This window comes from Salmo trutta, chromosome 31, assembly GCF_901001165.1.
Source record: "Salmo trutta chromosome 31, fSalTru1.1, whole genome shotgun sequence".
NCBI classification, from domain to species: Eukaryota; Metazoa; Chordata; class Actinopteri; order Salmoniformes; family Salmonidae; genus Salmo; species Salmo trutta.
The window spans coordinates 10,991,128-11,004,467 of record NC_042987.1 but is presented as its reverse complement, the minus strand read 5'-3'; positions in this window follow the sequence as shown (position 1 = coordinate 11,004,467).

Below are 13,340 nucleotides of genomic sequence, written 5' to 3'. Positions count from 1 at the left end.
CTAACAGTAGAGAAACTGGGTCCAATTCTAGATCGACCCCTAGGATCTTTTCAATTTCTTGCAGAACACCAGACCAATATCTTTGTATTTTGGTACATGACCATAAACAATGTGTTAGGGTGCCTGTATCAGTTTTACATTTGAGGCACTGAGGAGAGGAGGAAGAGGGGCTAAATGCATGTCTGCGATTTGGGGATATATGCAATCTGTGTATTATTCTTAATTGAATTGCTCTAGTACGATTACATATAGATATTGTTTTTGGAATATTTCCAAATGTCCTCCCACATCTCTTCGTCAATGGTAACAGACAGTTCTTTCTCCCACACTTGTTTCACCCTCTGTGTGTCGACAGCGGAAAAGGACCTTAAAGCATCATAAAACAGACTTACAGACATTTTCCTTTGTGGGGAAAAAAGCATTCTTTCAATGACAGACATATCAGGGTTGCCAATTAAGGTGGTGCTCTTCAGAATATAATGTCTTACTTGTAGGAAACGGAAAAGGTCCTGCTTTGGGAGTTGATATTTCTCGACCATCTGCTCAAATGACAATAAAATCTTATCCGCAAATAAGTCATTTAGTCTGCCCTTATTAAGCCAAACGTTAAAGCCAGCATCCAGCAATCCTGGGGCAAAATCTGGGTTGTTAAGAATTGGGGTAAGAGCAGAGGTTAGTTTGGACCTTCCCAGGAAACGTTGAACTGACCTCCATACTTTGAGTGTGTTAAGTGTAATGGGGTTGTTACAGTGATCTTATACAGACTTGAAACTTGTGAAAAACAAAAGGTCCTGTAAAGGGTATTTTGAAAGAGAAGTCTCAATGTCTAACCAAATAGAGGAGTCATCGTTTGTGATCCAGTCTGAAATATAACATAGGTGGGCACACCACTGATAGAACCTGATATTGGGCAGATCCAAGCCACCCATAGAACTTGGCAGCTGCAATATTGCCATCTTAAGTCTTGGCTTGCGTTTACTCCATATAAAGGAACTTAGCCATCCATTTACATCCTTTATTACCTTATTGGAGAGTAATACTGGGATCATTTGGATTGGGTAAAGTAGCCTAGGTAAAATGTTCATTTTCAAGAGGGATATTCTACCCAACCATGAAATCGGAAGAGAGTTCCAGCGCTCCAGATCCTGTCTTATTGTGTCAAACAAGGGAACAAAATTGGCTTTGTACATTTGTTGGAATTTAGGAGTTACAAATATACCCAGATACGTAAAACCTGAGGGAGACCATTTAAAAGGGAAGGGGGGAGAAGTATTAGGTGAAGGTTACCAAGTGGCATAGCCTCTGATTTAGTTAGGTTAATCTTGTAGCCTGAGAATTCGCTGAATAACTCAATAATATTAATAAGAGATGTGATTGAAGTCTCGGGATTAGAAATGAATATCAGGACATCATCAGCATACAAGCTTATTTTATGGTGAACATCACCAATGAGCAGCCCCTGTATAGCAGGCGTTACCCTGATGGCCTCGGCCAGTGGTTCCATAACAAGTGCAAATAGGAGGGGGGACAAAGGACAGCCCTGTCTGGTACCTCTGTGTATAGAGAAGCTATTTGACCGTAGTCCATTAGTAAGGACAGCAGCCTGAGGATCATCATATAAAACTTTCACCCATTTTATAAAGTTGTCCCCCAGACCAAATTTATTTAGAGCAAAGAATAGGTAAGACCACTCCACACGATCAAATGCTTTCTCAGCATCTAGGGAGAGCACAAGACCATCCATAGCACTTCGTTGGTAGACTTCAATTACATTAAGGAGCCGTCTGACATTGTTACATGACCTACGTCCCTTAATGAAGCCAGTTTGGTCTCCTTTCACAATTAGTGGCAGTGAGTCCTCTAATCGTGTGGCTAGAATTTTAGAAAGCAATTTTCTATCCACATTCAGAAGGGAAATTGGTCTGTACGAGGAACAAGACTCCGGACATTTTCCCTTTTTGAGAATAAGTGATATGTTGGCTTCTCGCAGCGTTTGGGGGAGCTGGTCATTTGAAAATGAGTGGTTAAACATATCACGCAATGGCTCAAGGATCAGGCCATGGAACTCTTTATAGAACTCACAACAAAACCCGTCCGGTCCTGGGGCCTTACCATTTTGCAGATTCTTAATTGCGGACATTATCTCTTCCTCAGTAATAGGGGCATTAAGGAGAGACTTCTGTTCTTTGGAGATAGTAGGGAGCTCAATCTTAGAAAATAAGTTCTCCATTAACTTGGGTGCGTCATTTGGCAGTTCTGAGGTGTAAAGATTTGCATAAAATTTCTTAAATGAGTCATTTATCAATTTATTTTCATATAAATGATTGCCATCAGAATCAGTAATAGCCGCAATTGACTGTGATTTAGCTCTCTTTTTAGCTAGGTACGCCAAGTACTTTCCTGGCTTATCGCCATGTTCATATAGCTTTTGCTTGACAAATCTCATTTTCTTTTCAGCATCCTGTGTTAGGAGGGAGTCCAGCGTTGATCTAATGACTTATATTTCCTTTAATAGGGCAGGAGTGGGAGTTTTAATGTAGTCCTTCTCTTTAGTTCCTAATTCACCCTCTAGTGTTTTTTGCTTTTCACGCTTTTTCCGCCTCTTAGTGGCTGCGTATGACATAATCAGACCCCTGGCGTACGCCTTACAGGTTTCCCAAAGGAGTGAGGGGTTATCTGTTGATTGAGAGTTGATAGAGAAAAATGCTTTAAACTCTGTAATAAAATATGATGTGAATGTATGGTCTTTAAGAATGGTTGTATTCAACCTCCAATGTCTTGACTGATTGAATGCCCCATTGAGTTTTATGTCCAGGATCACCTCCGCATGATCAGATATGACTATGCTTCCTATCCTAGCGGATAAAACAGACTGCAGCGACGTCCTGGGCACAAAAAAGTAATCTATTCTAGTCTGACATCCATGAGGTGCAGAGAAAAAAGTGAACTCTCTGTTGGAGGGATGAAAAGCTCTCCAAACATCAGCATACCCCAGATCATCACAAATAGCTGTAAGTGACTTAGCTTGAGGAGAGAGTGAGGCTATACCACTGGGAAGCTTATCAATAAGGGGGTTCAACAAACAATTAAAATCTCCTCCAACCACTGCAGTGTCTGAGTTTAAATCTGAAAAGTCTAGAAATACCTTAGTGAGGAAGTCAGGGGGGTGGGCAGGGGGGAAGTAAATATTCATTATGGAAATGCTCTGCCCTTGTAAAGTACCATTAATTATAACAAAGCGACCCAATTTATCTTTCACACACTTCAAGACCTTAAGTGGTAGGTTCTTTTTCACAAGAATTGCTACACCTCTACTTCTGGATGTAAATGATGAGAAAAACACTTGACCAAACCCCCCTTGTTGTAATTTCAGATGCTCCTTATCATTCAAATGAGTTTCTTGTAACAGGGCAATATCAATATTTTCTTTTTTCAAAAAGGACAGTACCTTCTTCCTTTTAATGGGGTTATGGCTCCCTCTAATGTTCCATGTACATACACGTAGTCTGTTACCTGCCATTGCGCTTTGACCATTCAATATCCAGACTGAATCCTACTGTAAAAATGGGGTGGTACCTTTTTCCATGTGTTGAACTCTCCTCTATCTCACTGAGCGTAAACAAACGATATGAACCCTGAACTCGAACTATACTAAACCCAAAAATTAAACATGTAAAGATCCAAAAGGGGGTTTTCCCACTAGCTAACATGCAGGGGATTTCAACTTTCCAATGTAGACTCTTAAGTCCGCATTGCCACTCAATAGCCTCATCCTTTATATATGTGGAAATTAAAATCAATAGAAGAAGATTGAGGCTCTTCCACCTAAAACCAAGCCTGGGCACCGATATAGGTTCACACATATCTCAGTCTGAGCTACGGCGGCAGTTACTTTAGCAAGAAAAATAATACCGATACGAATATTACTGAACAGGAGCACATGAGAACTTACACCACTGTTTCATGATCAGATTCAAAATAAAATAAGCCGTTATCCAATGCTGCGGAGGGGGAAGCTTAAGGTTATTTACCCGAGAGTCAATAAACGCAGCAGCCTCTTCAGATGTGTAGAGTTTTTTAAGCGATCCGTTGACCATAATCTTCAATGTGGCCGGGTACAGCAGTGCGTAGTCGATCTTCATTCTCTTGAGTCGAGCCTTCACCTCATCAAACGCTTTGCGCCTTCGTACAACCGCTGTGGAATAATCATTAAAGAATGAGACCTTTGGACCTTTACGTTGACTACCATCAGAACCGATGTTTCTAGCCGCATCCATGACGCGCTGCTTGTCGGTAAAGTTGTGGAACTTTATAACCACTGGTCGTGGGCGCTGATTGGGACCGGGTATCGGTGCTTGAGAGCGATGTGCTCTGTCTAGCTTCACACGACCAGCCTTAGTGTCCATTTGTAGGTAGCCAGGGATCCATTCCTCAAAAAAATTTACTGAACGTGTCCCTTCAGAATTTTCCGGGAGTCCCACAACACAGATAATGCATCTGCGTCCTCGATTATCCAAGTCGTCAATGTGCTCCGCCATTTCGCGCACCTGCTTCTCAAGTGCTTTTATCTTAGTGTCCATGGATGTAGTTGAAGTTTCCACAGTAGCAATTCTTCCTTCCGCCTCATCAACACGTTTGACAACCCTCTGTAGTTCAGCTGAATGGCCTGCTATTGCTTCCAGGACCGTTCTTATCTTAACATCGATCACTTTAGTAATGTTATCTGTCATCCTTTGAATCACCAGGTCCATTGTGCCTGGATCCGCAATGTTGTTTGATTCGCTAACGTTAGCTAGCTCCTCCTGCACATCTACAGGGATGGCGGTTTTGGTCGACTTCTTAGTAGCTCTGTTGGGCATGTTGTTGGAGATTTTTGAGAAATAGTCGCCAAGACTCATTGTAGGGTAACTTATTTAGCCAATTCTACCACTTTTTCAAGCTAGGAGATTAATGTAAGAATATAAATTTACGAATACCGCGTGAGCTCGCTGAAACACCGTGTTCTCTCTACGGCGCCATTTTGTTCCCCCCTCTCAGCGCACATCGTTACACTTATTTGGCTACTGAAATTAAAATACAATTACTGCACGCATTATGTTAATTGCTTAAAAGCTTCAGGGAAAAATACAATAGTCATATTTTCACGGTAAAATTCAGGTGCATTAATTTTTTACTAATTATTGATGGAAATAAATGTGACAAAAAATTGGGTTTTGTAAATCCTGATGGATTATAGTAGGATATTGAAATAAACGTCATAGGCCTACGTGTTATTTGTTATATTCTAAAGAAAAAATGTGTTAGTCATAATAGAACATCAAAACAGAAAGCCACCAACCTGAACAGATGGATGAGGTTGCACTTTTTTTTGGCCATCGGCTTCACCTCGCCATCGGTATGTATTATAGTTACATTGAGCAAAAAGTTACCTTTTGATTGTTTTTGGAGCAAATCATATGCTGCAATTACCAAACACCAATATACTAATGGAGTTGAACTTGGTTTGAAATACTACTACATTAGAAAATTAAAATACAGGTATCTTTCTGTTGCAGCGTTATATCATCTTATAAATCATATATACTGGATCACCTGGTAGCCAAATAAATTAGGCAAAAAATTATGGCATCTTCTTTGACGTGGTGGGAAAAGGGCGCTAATTGAGCGTAACTGTGCACCTCCCCCCCAATTTTTTTTGCGCAATTCATCATTATCGCAACATAGAGCGATATAGATGTTTGTCCATGTCGCCCATCTCGGCACTCTAATCAGGGACTGATTTAGACCTGGGATACCAGGTGGGTGCAAGTAATTATCAGGTAGAACTGAAAACCAACAGGCTCTGGACCTCGTAGGGTAAGAGTTGAATATCCCTGTACTAGAGTATAATTACACATTTCCATGTGTAATTACACAGCCACGGGGCCGGCGCGCTCATTAGGCGGCCGCCTATGGCGGCATTTTCTGAGCTAAACTGACCAAGAAGCACCTCCAACAACACATATAACCTCACATAATTAATTCTGCCCAAAATCAATGACAATTTCTCTCCACCAGTGGCATATCGGCTTTTTAGGTGAGTGCTGATGCCGCCCTATGATAAGCAGTGCCCACTTTGTCAAAGTGGACAATATGGAATGGACAATCAGGCTTCTCACAACTGCTGTCCAGGATTTTCATCCCATGGGCTAAATTGTCATGATCAGTGGTTTCAAGTTTGTATCTGGCAATTTTTGATGAGCTGATCATAGCGAAAAAGAAAGCCACTCTAGCATGGGGGTGGAAAATGGAAAGTACACATTTATTTTTTTCACCATCTTGCCATTAAATCTATACTGAATAAAAATATAATTGCAACATGTAAAGTGTTGGTCCCATGTTTCATGAGCTGAAATAAAAGACTCCAGAAATTTTCCAGATGCACAAAAATCTTATTTCTCAAAAAATGTAATGTTGAGATGAGCATTTCTCCTTTGCCAAGTTCATCCATCCACCTGACAGGTGTGGCATATCAAGAATCCTACTAAAAAGTATGATCATTACACAGGTGTACCTTGTGCTGGGGACAATAAAAGGCCACTCTAAAATGTGCAGTTTTGTCACACAACACAGTGCCACGCATGTCTCAAGTTTTAAGGGAGCGTGCAATTGGCATGCTGACTGCAGGAATGTCCACCAGAGCTGTTGCCAGAGAATTGAATGTTCATTTCTATAATGTAACGTCGTTTTAGAGAATTTGGCAGTATGTCCAATCGGCCTCACAACCACAGATCACGTGTAACCACTCCAGCCTAGGACCGCCATATCTAGCTTCCTCACCTGTGGGATCGTCTGAGAACAACCACCCGGACAGCTGATGAAACTGAGGAGTATTTCTGTCTGTAATAAAGCCCTTTTGTGGGTTAAATCTGATTCTGATAGGCTGGACCTGGCTCCCCAGTGAGTGGGCCTGGCTCCCTAGCGGGTCAGCCTATACCCTCTCAGGCCCACCCATGGCTGCGCCCCTGCCCAGTCATGTGAGATCCATAGATTAGGGCCTAATTCATTTATTTCAATTGACCGATTTCCTTCTATGAACTGTAACTCAGTAAAATCTTTGAAATTGCTGCATGTTGCATAAATTTTTGTTCAGTATAGTATAGAAATCAAAGCCTTTGCAGCCTGAATAGAGAATGTTTTTTGTAAGAACCGGTTGCTGAGGGACAAGTTTTATTACTGGTTGTGCACAACAAGCCCAGACAATAGTGGAGACCCATAAAGCATACTAGCGGCTGCCCAGTCTTCAAAATGGCAGTGAACACAGACAAGCCTTGATAAAGCAGTTTAATACATTTCTAACATTCAAAAATCTCACTTTAAAAGTACAGGAGGTTGATAGCACCTTAATTGGGGAGGACAAGGCTCATGGTAATGGCTGGAGCAGAATGAGTAGAATGGTATCAAATACATGGTTTGATGGTGTCATGACGTTGGCCTGATGGGGAGGTTTATGACCCCCATAAATACCTTCCCCCCGTTTCTCTCTCTCTACTCTATAGAAAATCTACACATTCTAGTTATCAGATTCACATGGAATTGTTGTGCAATTTAAATGTTTATATATGAAACTATTTGTGAAAAGATGAAATGTAATTTTTTGTTTCTTAATGAGAGAACAGTTTGTCATAAGAACACCACTCTGCTCACTCAGAGGCCCCGCCCAAGTGAACAAACATGGGTTGTAAACTATGAAACACGCCCTTCTTTCACCACTATATAAACCTGTTGACGGAAATTCAACTTCCTGTTCCGGGGACGTGAGGACGACGGTCTTACGTTAAAAGGGCTCAGATAATAACCTAACGAAATTAGCATCGTGTTCAATGTGACGATCGACACGACGAAAGGATGAATTTTGACTATTCCAGCCAGAATATAGCACGAGCTTAAAAAGTATGGCAACTTGGTATGAACTTTGAACTCTTATTCACTAAAGAAGTGATACCTCCTAGCCGTTGCGTTAGCAACAGCAGCTGTAAACGTGGCCTAGGATAGGACGGACAGAGTATCCATTCTACCACGCTCCAGTTCACCACTTGTCACGACTTCTGCCGAAGTCGATGCCCCTCCTTGTTCGAGTGGTGCTCGGTGGTCGACGTCACCGGTCTTCTAGCCATCACTGATCCATTTTCCATTTTTCATTGGTTTTGTCTTGTTTCCTTACACATCTGGTTCCAATCCCATTCATTACCTGTTGTGTATTTAACCCTCTGTTTCCCCTCATGTCATTGTCCGAGATTGTTGGTATGTTTATTTTGTGTCGTGTATTTTGTAGTAGTGAGCTACGGGTATTGTTGCCCATGTTATTTTATGTACATTTGGTTTTGGAGTTCGTTGTTTGTTTATTCTTTATTAAAACAACTCCAGTGATACCAAGTTGGTTTCTCCTGCGCCTGACTTCCCTGCCACCTACACACACGACATTGACAGAATCTCAGGCCATAAATATGAAATAAGAAGGAGAGGTTACCCACGGACATAAAGGTGGAGGAGCGCGTCCAGGAGAATGCGGAGAAGCTTCACCATTATGGACCGCTGGGAAAGACAGGGAGTTTTTCCAGCGCCTCCACCAGCCCAACCAGGGTCTATCCTGAGCGCCCCTTCTCAACCTGATCCCGGTGGCATCCGTCTACCCATGCCTCAGGGGTACGACGGAAGTGCTGCCACCTGCCAGGGTTTCCTACTCAGATTAGACCTTTTTCTGGCCACGGTCCACCCAGCTCCATCTGACCGTGAGAAGAGTTTCGCCCTCGTCTCGTACCTCACCGGGAGAGCCCTGGAGTGGGCCAGCGCTTTGTGTGTAAAGAAGGAGATGCGGCGTTGGACCATTATGAGGAGTTCACCCGCCGTTTTCGGGCAGTCTTCGACCATCCACCCGAGGGCAGAGCGGTGGGTGAGCACCTCTACCATCTGAGGCAGGAGACGAGGAGCGTCCAGGATTTTGCCCTGGAGTTCAGGACCCTGGCAGCCGGTGCAGGATGGAATCACAGGGCCCTGATCAACCATTACCGCTGCAGTCTGCATGAGGACGTCCGTCGGGAGCTGGCCTGCAGACACACCACCCTCACTTTCGACCAGCTGGTGGATCTGTCCATCCGGCTGCACAACCTGCTGGCTGCTCGCGGACGTCCAGATCGGGGTCTGGTGGTTCCATCCTCCCGCACTCCCTCTCCTATACCCAGGGAACTGGGAGAGGGGGTGCACAGGGAGACCGGAGGAGATTCCCGCTCGTGCACCGTCTGTGGCCACAGAGGTCACACTGCTGGTCGGTGTCGGGTAGGTTCCTCTGGGAATCGAGGTAACCGGCAGGGTTAGCACCACCCCAGGTGAGTAGGCACCATTCTCATCCAGAGCCCTCTGTTGCACTTATGTTTGTGTCTGTTACTTTTATTGATTTTTCCCCGCGTTCCCAGCATAAGGCGCTAGTAGAGTCAGGCGCTGCTGGGAATTTCATTGATCAAGCTTTTGCTCATAGTTTAGGGATACCCATTGTAACCGTGGATGTGCCTTTCCCTGTTCACACCTTAGATAGTCGACCATCAGGGTCAGGGTTAATAAGGGAAGCCACAGCTCCTTTGAGTATGGTGACGCAGGGGGGTCACAAGGAAAAAATTAGTATTTTCCTTATGGACACTCCTGCGTATCCCGTGGTGCTGGGCCTACCTTGGTTAACTTGTCATAACCCCACTTTTTCTTGGCCACAGAGGTCTCTCACGGGGTGGTCGCGAGAGTGCTCAGGTAGGTGTGTAGGGGTTTCTGTTGGTGCTACTACGGTGGAAAGTCCAGACCAGGTCTCTACCGTGCACATTCCCACCGAATATGCCGATTTGGCTCTCGCCTTCTGTAAAAAGAAGGCGACTCAATTACCACCCCATCGACAGGGGGATTGTGCGATAAATCTCATGGTAGACGCTGCACTTGCCAGGAGTCACGTGTATCCCCTGTCGCAAGTGGAGACGGTGGCTATTGAGACATATGTCTCCAAATCCCTGCGTCAGGGGTACATTCGGCCCACCATTTCACCCATCTCCTCGAGTTTCTTTTTTGTGAAGAAGAAGGATGGAGGTCTGCGCCCGTGCATTGATTATCGAGGTCTCAATAAATTCACGGTGGGTTACAGTTACCCGCTACCTCTGATCGCCCCGGCGATTGAGTTAATGCACGGGGCACGCTTCTTCACTAAACTGGATCTCAGGAGTGCGTACAACCTGGTGCGTATCCGAGATGGAGACGAGTGGAAGACAGAATTTAGTACCACCTCAGGGCATTATGAGTACCTCGTCATGCCGTACGGGTTGAAGAATGCTCCATCAGTCTTCCAATCTTTTGTAGATGAGATTTTCAGGGACCTGCACGGGCAGGGTGTAGTGGTGTATATCGATGACATTCTGATTTACTCCGCTACACGCGCCGAGCATGTGTCCCTGGTGCGCAAAGTGCTTGGTCGCCTGTTGGAGCATGACCTGTATGTCAAGGCTGAGAAATGCCTGTTCTTTCAACAGTCCGTCTCCTTCTTAGGATATCGCCTATCCACGTCAGGAGTGGAGATGGAGAGTGACCGCATTGCCGCCGTGCGTAATTGGCCGACTCCCACCACGGTGAAGGAGGTGCAGCGATTTTTAGGGTTTGCTAATTACTACCGGAGGTTAATCCGGGGTTTTGGTCAGGTAGCTGCTCCCATTACCTAACTTCTGAAGGGGGGTCCGGTGCGCTTGCAGTGGTCAGCTGGGGCGAACAGGGCTTTTAGGAAACTGAAGGCTCTGTTTACCTCTGTTCCTGTGTTGGCTCATCCGGATCCGTCTTTGCAATTCATAGTGGAGGTGGACGCGTCTGAGGCTGGGATAGGAGCTGTGCTCTCTCAGAAATCGGGTACGCCACCTAAGCTCCACCCCTGTGCCTTCTTCTCTAAGAGGCTCAGCCCGGCGGAGCAAAACTATGATGTGGGGGACCGGGAGCTGTTGGCTATCGTCAAAGCTTTGAAGGCGTGGAGACATTGGCTTGAGGGGGCTAAACAGCCTTTTCTCATCTGGACTGACCACTGCAATCTGGAGTACATCCGGGAGGCGAGGAGACTGAATCCTTGCCAGGCAAGGTGGGCCATGTTTTTCACCCGTTTTGTGTTTACTCTCTCTTACAGACCAGGTTCCCAGAACATTAAGGCAGACGCACTGTCCCGGCTGTATGACACAGAGGAGCGGTCCATGGTTCCCACTCCCATCATCCCAGCCTATTGTTTGGTGGCACCGGTAGTATGGGAGCTGGACGCGGACATTGAGCAGGCGTCACGTGCAGAGCCCGTTCCCCCTCAGTGTCCAGCTGGGCGTCTGTACGTTCCGTCTGCTGTCCGCGACCGATTGATCTATTGGGCCCACACGTTACCCTCCTCTGGTCATCCTGGAATTGGTCGGACAATACGCTGTCTTAGTGGGAGGTACTGGTGGCCCACCTTAGCTAAGGACGTAAGGGTTTATGTTTCCTCCTGCTCAGTGTGCGCCAAGTGCAAGGCTCCTAGACACCTACCCAGAGGTAAGTTACAACCCTTACCCGTTCCACAACGGCCGTGGTCGCACTTGTCGGTGGATTTCATAACCGATCTTCCACCTTCACAAGGTAACACCACGATCCTGGTCGTTGTGGATCGCTTTTCTAAGTCCTGTCGTCTCCTCCCTTTGCCCGGTCTTCCTACAGTCCTACAAATTGTGGAGGCTCTGTTTACACACGTCTTTCGGCACTACGGGGTGCCTGAGGATATAGTGTCTGATCGGGGTCCCCAGTTCACGTCAAGGGTCTGGAAGGCGTTCATGTAACGTCTGGGGATCTCGGTCAGCCTTACCTCGGGTTGTCACCCTGAGAGTAACGGGCAGCTGGAGAGTGAACCAGGATGTGGGTAGGTTTCTGAGGTGTTATTGCCAGGACCGGCCGGGGGAGTGGGCGGCGTTCGTGCCCTGGGCAGAGATGGCTCAGAACTCGCTCCGCCACTCTTTCACTAACCTCTCTCCCTTTCAGTGCATGTTGGGGTATCAGCCGGTTCTGGCCCCTTGGCATCAGAGTCAGACCGAGGCTCCTGCGGTGGATCACTGGTTCCGGCACGCAGAGGAGACCTGGGACGCCGCTCACGTCCACCTTCAGCGCGCCGTACGATGCCAGAAAGTTGGCGCAGACCAGTCACCGCAGTGAGGCCCCGGTGTTCGCACCGGGGGACAGGGTCTGGCTCTCGAACAGAAACCTGCCCCTCCACCTGCCCTGCCGGAAGCTGAGTCTGCGCCGTTTAAAGTCCTGAGGAGAGTGAACGAGGTATGTTATAGGTTAAAGCTTCCCCCCATTACCGTATTAACCCCTCGTTCCATGTCTCTCCTCAAGCCGGTGGTGGCTGGCCCGCTCCAAGAGGCTGAGGTGCGGGAGGTTCCTCCGCCACCTCTGGACATTGAGGGGGCCCCGGCATACTCCGTTCGATCCATCCTGGATTTGAGACGTCGGGCGAGGGGCCTTCAGTACTTCGTGGACTGGGAGGGGTATGGTCCGGAGGAGAGATGCTGGGTTCCGGTGGAGGATGTGTTAGATCCTTCCCTGCTGCGAGAGTTCCATCGTCTCCATCCGGGTCGCCCTGTACCTCGTCCTCCGGGTCGTCCCCGAGGCCGGGGGGGGGGGGGGGGTACTGTCACGATCTCTGACGAAGTCGATGCCCCTCCTTGTTCAAGTGGTGCTCGGCGGTTGACGTCACCGGTCTTCTTGCCATCACTGATCCATTTTCCATTGGTTTTGTCTTGTTTCCTTACACACCTGGTTCCAATCCCATTCATTACCTGTTGTGTATTTAACCCTCTGTTTCCCCTCATGACCTTGTCCGAGATTGTTGGTATTTTATTTTTGTGTCGTGTATTTTGTAGTAGTGAGCTACAGGTATTGTTGCCCATGTTATTTTATGTACATTTGGTTTTGGAGTTCGTCGTTTATTAAAACAACTCCAGTGATACCAAGTTGGTTTCTCCTACGCCTGACTTCTCTGCCACCTACACACACACACGACGTTGACACCACTAGACATTCTTCAGAGGACAAGAGATCCATGCTGGACAACCCAGCCATCTATCTATGACCAATCTACCGAAGCGCAGCTCAGAGTAAATATTTATTGTATTTTCCTTTTTCAAATGGGAGGTTATTTAGAATGCATAAGATACTGTATATACGATAGCATAGCTGCCTACGGCCCGATAGAGACAAAATCTTTTAGTTCCTCAGTCTTCCCGCTTCATTCAAAACCCAACCGGCTTTCTTTGTGTAACCAGCCGTCATATCTA